A 9,015-nucleotide genomic window follows, 5' to 3' on the forward strand; every position below is an offset into this window, starting at 1 on the left:
TTTGACAACGTCCGCATTATACCATTAATAGGTGTAATTTGAGCGTATCAAATTTTGGCGCCGTTGTCGGGGAATACGATTTTGAAATTACTAAATAGTGTTTGATTTATTGAAGTCTTTTGCTAATTCTATCACACCTTGTTTTCTACTCTGTGTAAACCAGGTGAACATGAATCAGAATCAGCAAAATCAACGTGCTGGTAACTAGGGGAATCGGTTGAACAATCAGGCGAATGAATCAGATGATGAGAATGTTCGCTGATTTTGTTCCAAGAGGAGAACTATGCATCCGTTATTGTTCGGCCTCGAGTTGGAGTTACCGTGAAAATTGATTCCCTCTCTATACCGATTGTTGAAGCTTGAAGGATACTTTTTGAAACTCTACCGAGAATGACCCTCAACGTCATTTGTAGAATTTTGTGGATGTGTGTGCTAATCATAACCAGAACGACATTCCACAAGATGCTATTCGGTTGAGGTTATTCAAATATTCCTTAGCTAGAGAGGCAAGAACATGGTTTGAGAAGCTGCCCCAAAATTCGATTACTTCATAGGCAGAGATGGTGACTGCTTTTCTCACAAAATGGTACCCCCCTAGCAAGAAGGCTGAAATTCGTGACAAGATCTATGAATTTAAGCAGCGACCGGGGGAACAACTATATGAAGCCTGGGAGAGATTCAAGGAGTATTTGCAGAAGAGCCCAAATCATGATTTTCCGGATCACATACTAATGGAGAAGTTCTACCGAGGGCTAGATCCAGTTGGACGCGATGGCTGCTAATAATGCGTTGATGGTTATTTCATGAACAAATCTTATAGACGGGTTGACCAACATACTTAACAAGCTGACGACTCATAATCAGGCTTGGCACTCAAACAATGCTGATGTGGTACCATTTGGTAGTGCTATGATCCAGAATATAGTAAAGGAGAATCAAGATACCCAGCAAACATTGGCAGAACTTGCTACAAATATTTCCTTGCTGACGAAGAAGTTTGATGAATCCCAGATCAAGAAGGTAAATATTTGTGAGGACGATACAGTTTTACCAAAAGGGATGTACCATACTCAAGATGGTCCATTCCACGATGGGCCCCCTATGCAAATTGAAGATGCTAATTATGTTAATAACTCTCAAGGGGGTTACCAGAGATAGAACTACCAAGGTGGTTATCAGAGTCAGAATCAATGGAGACCTCAGCAAGGTTAGGGTGTTAGAACCCGTATTTTTGTACATTGGAATAATCCGGATTAATTATGGTAAGTTAAGGACAAAACTATTTCGGAATACAAAGTCGGATTCTTGACCTTTGATTTTATTTTGAGATATAAGTTGTGCATGAATTTATTGGTATGGAACAATTAGGAAAATTTGGGACCAAAAGTGATAAAATTGGAAGTTGAAAATCATCCACTTTTTCCATGTTGGCCGTGTATAGTGGAGTGTGGTGCCCACACAATTTTGTGTCATCTTTTAAGTGATCCAACTCATTAATGTGGGCCAATATTTTTGTACAACTCAAGGGGGGATTAAAAGATGACTTGCTAGTCATCTTTAGTTCATTCCAACACTTGCAAAAAAAAAAAGAGAAGCTGAAAACCTCCAAGTGAGGCTCTCGGCCAGCTGACCAAAAATTCAACCCCATTTCTTGTCTTTCTAAAATTATTTTGTTGATGTAAACCCACTATATTGAGGTCCCTAAGTAGCGGGAAGCATCGTTGGAGCGATCAACCTATTATTTTTCATCTTTTGGAAACCCTAGGCTATTGGAAGTTGAAGAGAAAAAGGTAAGATTTGATCTTGTTTTTGTGTTATGAAGGTTATATTCATGTTGTAGTATGTTAATATGGTTGAAAATCATGAAATATGGAATGTTGGAGATGAGTTGGGTTTGTGGTGCTTGAGCCGTGGTGTGTGTGTGTGTGGTGTGATATTGAATTGATGAATTAATGCTTAGTTAGTTTATTATGATCATTGTAAGGTGAAGAACAATTGGGAATCATCCATATATGTGTATGTGTAGTGTTGATTGAAATGGGTCACATTATATGACAATGAACGAATGAATGTCGCTTAATGCTTTAGTCGTCGTCGCTATGAATTCTAGGTTGGAAATGAATGGTTATTGACTCAAAATGATGTTGTTAATGTTGCGGACTGTTTTTGCAGGTTATTGTATGTTTAATGTAATTGGTATATTGATGAGATAGCATTGTTAGAATGTAAATTGTGGATACAAACCATGATTTGGAAATGAAGAAAAAGTTAGAGGGGCTGTCTCGGTTAGGGGCTGTTTCGGGTAGCTTGGGAAAATTTATGGATTGTTGGAAATGTTGTATGAATTGCTTAGAATGTCTTGAAATGTTGTTGGTATGGGTTCGGGTTAGTATGTGAACATATAAGCGTCGATTTTGGCTTTGAAGGTAAGTCGTCGAATTGAATTTATGAAAGTTGATAAATGATGGCAAAGAGAGCTATTATTGTTGTATTACCTTTCGGATTAATTATTAATGTTGTTAGGTTGGTTGTTGTTGTTGTTGTTGATTGATATGGCCGAGTTAAATTCTCGGGGTAGCCTATTTACAGGGGAAATGCTGCCCGAATTTCTGTAGAATTAAGGGCGAAATTGGAATTTAATGCCCAAAAAGTCTTTAGCTAATGTTTGGCGTTTTATGGCATATTTTTAGATCGTGGGCAGCCCGAATCATAGTTTGGACTTAGCTTGAGTTGGATCATATTGGAGAGCGTTTGAGGTATGTAAAGTAACCTTTCTTTTTTTTGGCATGCCTTAGTTAAAGTAGGCTATGATACGAGCCTCTAAGAAACTCTATTCTCGCAACCCGAGCTTGTTTATGATTCGCACGTGTTTCCTTGGTATTCTTGTGCCCATATGCCATAACATTGATCCTTATACCCTTGGAATTCATAATTTGTAAAGATGTTGTTATACCTCGCATTTTATGCGTATTCGGAAAAATTGAAAATGATTCGGAATGGTAGGAATTAAGGTTCTAATTGGATTCTACTTAGTGTGCATGGGATGTTTAAGGAAATATTGACTAGAAATATTAAGGAAGGTTAAGGACATTGTAATGTATTGATTTTGTTTGGTTCATAGGTTGGCTATGGAAAACGTAGATGTGGAAATATCGGAAAAGACTAAGGGCAAAATTGGAATTGTGGAAAATGGTTTCATGAATTACCAAAATGTGGGCTAAGGATTTTGGACTTGGAAAATGAAAAAAAAATTGGAGCCAAGCCCAACCCAAGGAGGGTGGCCGGCCATGGCTTGGAAAATTAATTAAATCCAAGCCATGTGCATGGTCATGTGACAACCTAATTATATAAGGGACCAAGGTTCATTAATTTTCTAGAGAATTCAAGACAAGGAGAGAAGGAGGAAACAAAAGAAAATCAAGAACCAAACATGAGGGCCATTCGGCCAAGGTGATGGAAAAATCACCCATCAAAATCTTGATCCCAAAATTATTTTCTTGCTATATTCCTACCAATTCAAGGTCCTTCTACAACGTGGTGCAATTATTTCGGAAGATAACCCGTTGGTTTCGTCGTTTGGATGAATTGGTGAAGTGAAGAAACTTGAAAAGGAAGGTAAGAATTCACCCCTTCTATTTATGTTATGAAGGTTTGGTTGTGTTGTGGTATATGGAAATAAGTAGAAATTATGAGAATATGGAAGTTTGCATGGTGAATATGAATGTATGCATGTGGCCGAATATGTGTGGTGTAATTATGTTGAGTTTTATGTTGTATTTTAGTTGTGCTTATGATGGAATTTATATTGGAAATGAAAGATGGATGAATTTGATGGAATATGGAAATGTAGGGGTGTGGCCGTGTAGTATAGAGAATCGAATGAAAGTGAATTATCTTTTAATATGTTGGTTGTATTGTTGAGAATCTTGTAATGTAAATGAAGGAAAAATGACGCAAGTTTGTAGTGAAATGGAATGTTGAAGCTTATGTTGTTTAAGTATGATTTTATGACCTTATGATAATTAAGTTGTTAAGGTGTGAATTATGAAGGTTCTTGATGAACTTGGAGGATAGGAATATGTTATGAATATGTATGTTAAAGATTAGAGGATCTGGATAAATTACGACTTTGGTGGAAAGTTGTATTTTGTATAGTTTATGTGAATATTGTAGAAATGATATGGAATGCTTTCGAATGGCATTGTAATGATGTTAGTTAGTAATGAAAGTGAATATGATGGCATTGATTTGGACGTGTGAAGTCGGAATGGGAGTTATTGCATTATGTCGGGAAGTAAGTTAATTATGTTATGTTGTGGCTTGTAGTGATTGTTGATGTTCTTGGTGTTGTTGTTGGGTTGTTGCTGACTATTTTTGCCGAGTTGAAACTCGGGGGTGCTATATGTATAGGGGAGGTGCTGCCCAATTTTTATAAAACAATATTGGCCAAAGATTGGAAATTGTGAGTCTCAGGAATAGTAACTGGTCAATATGACCATTTGTAGATTTTTGGCGAAACGGGATCGGAGTTTCGTGCAGCTCAACAAGCAGAAAGGTATGTAAAGCTTACCTATTCTTTATTTGGCACGTCCTAGACCTATTAGGCCGAAAACGGGACCTCGGGGGATAACTCGCTTCCGAGAAACTCGAGTTTGATTTTGAATACTATTCATTCAGTATAATTGAATCATAAAGCTTGCCTTTGGATATAAGGATGCTTCGACTTTCGTATCTTTTGCAAACGAATCCGAATCGCTTCGAAACTTTTCTAAATAACTTTATGGAGCCCAATGATCAAAAATTTACGCCCGCCGCCTCGGTTGACCCGAGGTGGGCCCACTATTTCCGATTTTACCCTTCTGTGTTTATGACTTGTCTTCCAACGGCTTTAAAGGAAACGTTTTTACTACTCTTCTATTTACTACTTAAAAATCGTTTTAAATATTCCATTAAGTCCGATGAAACGTTTTGATATGCACTTCGACTCCGAATGTTCTGTCCCGACACAACTTATCGTGATGTCCGAAAAGGTACGTACTATGATTCCGTCCGATTTCATTACCTTGATTTGTCTCCGCTATGCCTCATCGAGCCTCGGAAATTTTTATGGTGTTTTATTGCATTTAGTTTCTCACTACTCCCTCGTGGATGCCTCAATGTTTCCCACACCGAGCCCGGGCTGGATATGTTCTCGAGCGTGTCTCTCGCATTGTTCGCCGCGCCCGGTGTGAGGGGGTGTATATACGTGCATGGGTTATGGTGTATGATGTGCCATGTACGCTTTATGCCGATATCCGTTGATTATGTTCGATATGGCCATTTGGTATGTTATGATTTGTTTCGGGAGAGATATTCTCTACTCCGAAGTATGATGTGTTTGGCGCGCGGAGACGGGCGCCTATGTTCGTTCACCGAGTCCCATAGCGGGGCCGCTTTAGCATATGTTTTCTGCATGCATTACTTATGATTTCGATATGCATTTTTGATTACTTATGCATCTCGGTTAGCTTTCCGCACATTCCGTTCGATTTTAATTTTATTTATTACATTCTCTCGCTTTACATATTCAATACATTTTCCCGTACTGACCCCCTTTCTTCGTGGGCTATGTTCGTGCCACGTGATGTGCACGTACGTTGATTTGCCGATCCGTTCGCCTAGGTTATCCGGTCTTCTGTTTTGAAGTGCTCCCTTTGTCCTGTGAGCCCATGATTTGGTATAGACTTTTTATTTCATATGTACATATTCATTCTGGGGTACGACGGGGCCCTGTCCCGTCATACGATTTTGTTTTTGTTCTCGTAGAGGTCTGTAGACATGTGGTGTGGGTTCTGTATATGTTTCGTGAGATTTGCGTACGTTTAAAGTTTATCTATGTTTTGTGGATTTGCCTTATCGGCCTTCGTGCTGCATGCCCACTTGTCCTTGTTAAATTATTATTTCGCTTATTTGTAATATTTTGCTAATTTAGGTTAAGGTACGTATGAGTGTCCAACTAGGGCACGTGTCGCGGCCTACGGAGTTGGGTCGTGACAGATGTCATGAAAGCTGATTTTTGATTTTAAAGCTTATTCTTTAGCGATTCCAAAAGTTCAAACGCTCATAACTTTCTCAGAAAAGCTCGGATTGCTTTGAAATTTTCGTAGGAGTTTGTATGATATAGAATGAGTATGTTTTTCATAGGCGGGCTCAGTTCGGGTCTATACTCGTCCGTGGGTCCGCGACGCCCTTTTTTTTGTGAATTCAATAACTTTGAAACAAAAAGTAATAATTATTATTTCGATTTCGAATATGACTATTTTACTTATCTTTTGGATTTATGATAATGATTTTATGCATATGATTACTCACTACTCCCTCGTGCCTACTATGATATCGTTCGCCGATTCTCGGGCCGGTCTCGTTGTCGTGCGCATTATGATACATTTCGGGTGTTATGCTGTGATTATGGTTCACCGACTCCGAGCTCGAGGGCCGGTTCCACTTATGTTTGGCGTTATGTCGTGTTTGGCGTTATGCTGTGTATGATATGTGACGGAGATTCGGAGATTTGAAACTTTTCGGTGTTATGTCGTGTTATGGCGCCATCGACGGCTGGCGACCATATTTCCGGTGTTCTATGCATGACTTATATTTTGAAGTAACATTTTGATATTTTGGAAATGCATTTACTTTTTGTACCTCTAGTTCGATTTGATCTCGATTGTACATTACATTTTCTCGTTTTTGCATACTCGGTATATATTTTCGACCCTTTCTTCTGGGGCGCGTTTCATGCCCGCAGTACAGACGCACGCTTTGGTGATCCACCGGTTTAGGACACCTTCTTCCTTATTTGGGGTGCTCCTCTCATTCCGGAGCTTATATTTTTTGGTATATATTAAATCGTTGCATTGTATATATTTGTTCATGGGTACGGGCGGGGCCCCGTCCCGTCATATGATTCCGTCCGTCCGTTTAGAGGTCCGTGGACATGTTTGTGGGTTGTGCCTACTTTTGTACGGTTGCGTTTGGATATGTTGTGTTTGGCGATTTATTCGTGCGCGCGCAGCCTTGTCGGCCCGATATATATATATATATATATATATATATATATGTTGCTCTGTCGTCCTCGCGTGGCCTTTGTTGGTATTTTTTGCGTATGGTTATTTTGGATAGTCGGTAAAAACAAATGAAACTCTGCCGAAATTTTTATGGAAATCTGTATAAATTTGGAACTCGGTCTTATCAAGCCGTATATACTTGGATGCGTTTGATATAATTTGTGATAGCGTTTGATAGGTGTGTTTGGGTGCTCAGATCGGGCACTAGTCACGGCCTACGGGGTTGGGTCGTGACGATTTAAGTGGTATCAGAGCGGTTTGTCCTCGGAGTGTCCACAGATCGTGTCTAGTAGAGTCTTGTTTATCGATGTGTTGTGCTACATCTATAGCGTAGCTGAAGCGACATTTAGGATGTTGTCTTTTCTTCTGATCTTAGATCGTGCGATAGAGCTGTGTTATCGGGATGACTCTTTTCTGACGAAATGCCTGCTTTCGCCGATGCCTCCGAGGGAGCCATACCGCCTGGAAGGGCAGTACCCACAAAATGCTAATGGAGACCCGGCCGAGCCGGCGACTACTAGGGCTGTGCTCGAGATAGAGCCGATTGTGCCTCCGACGGCTAGTTCTGCTAGCGCCGCCGCATCGAGGATTTGTGGCGACTACGGCGCCCGGCATCGGCGGCTCCACCGGCTCATCCCGGCCCCGGCACAGCCTCCGAGCGCGGCCGGGGGGCGGCGGATGATGGGACCTGCGAGAGTGCGGTTCGCTTATTGACACGATTGGTAGCGAGGGCGAGCCCACGGTACACGGTGATCGTGCGGACGGCGCGATAGTCACGCGCAGCTCGTGATTTCGACACCGCCCACCGCAGTTCTTCGGGTCAAAGCCCGAAGGAGACCCTTATGAGTTTTATCCGACGTATGCAGCGGACCGCGACCGATTAGTGCTTCGATGCACCGAGTCGGTTTGAGATGGCGTCATACCGGTTGCACGATGTGGCAGCTAGCGGTACGAGTCGGGATGCTGTCCGAAGGTGCAGGTGCCCCTCCGTACCGTGTGGGCCCGAGTTTACGAGGCTTTTCTCGCCCATTTTCCTCGCCTCCGGAGGTGAGGCGAGCCGGGCAGATCGGTTTACCTCGCCGCCGGCGGGGGGGCAGGCCAGTTCGGGAGTACAGCCTAGAGTTTGATTCACCGGCCGCATATGCGCCGCATATGTAGCTAGCATTACCGACCGGATGCACGGATATATGGTGGGGGCAGATCAAGATTTCCTTCGTTGATAGCTGCCAGGTGTAGCGACTCGGTCCTAAGATGGATATCGCCCGCACATGCTCACGCCCTGCAGCATGGAGGACGACGCGGAGAGGGCGCCCGGCCGATAGAGTTGATGACAAGGGCCAGCCCAAGAGGGCTAGATCGTCCTCGGGTATTCGGGGATTTCCGAGCGCATGCCCTCATCGCCAGCAGGCGGATATCCTCCCCGGTCACGGGGTACACCCCCGCGTTTTCAGGGGAGATCAGGTGGTGGTATTCGGGAGCCGGTAGCTCCGAGGTTTTTCGGTGCTCACGGTTGGACGGAGCCGAGGCTCCGTACGATTTTGACGAGACCACCCATGTTATAGCCCGTATTTTGTACGTTTGGAGATTTTGAAGTCGTCGGGGAAAGTTAAGGGCGAGACCATTTTCAAAATTATTTTAGTGCATAAGTTGGTTATGAATATTATTTATGAATATTATTGGACGGAAACATTGAGAAAGGCTAGGGGCAAGAAGAGAAATTCGCAAAATGGGCCGTGAAAATAATGCGGAAGGTCAGGGACAAAATGGTAATATTGAGAAAAGTCGAGGGGTAAAACGGGAATTTAAAGAAAATCTAGAACAAAAATAAAGAAAAAGGAAGGGAAATTTCTAGAAAAAAATTTAAAGAGAGGGCATGTGCCCCTCACATGATTTTGAAGGCATCTATATATAT

General features: G+C 42.0%; 1 non-coding gene across 1 annotated transcript; it reads right to left on the reverse strand.

Moving 5' to 3' along the window:
* Positions 1–609: 609 nt before the first annotated feature.
* Positions 610–715, reverse strand: LOC132043366 (small nucleolar RNA R71). The gene has a single exon (XR_009411785.1). It is a non-coding gene; the product is annotated as a small nucleolar RNA R71 (small nucleolar RNA).
* Between the last annotated feature and the right edge of the window lie 8,300 nt (positions 716–9,015).

This window comes from Lycium ferocissimum, unplaced genomic scaffold (assembly GCF_029784015.1).
Source record: "Lycium ferocissimum isolate CSIRO_LF1 unplaced genomic scaffold, AGI_CSIRO_Lferr_CH_V1 ctg23343, whole genome shotgun sequence".
NCBI classification, from domain to species: Eukaryota; Viridiplantae; Streptophyta; class Magnoliopsida; order Solanales; family Solanaceae; genus Lycium; species Lycium ferocissimum.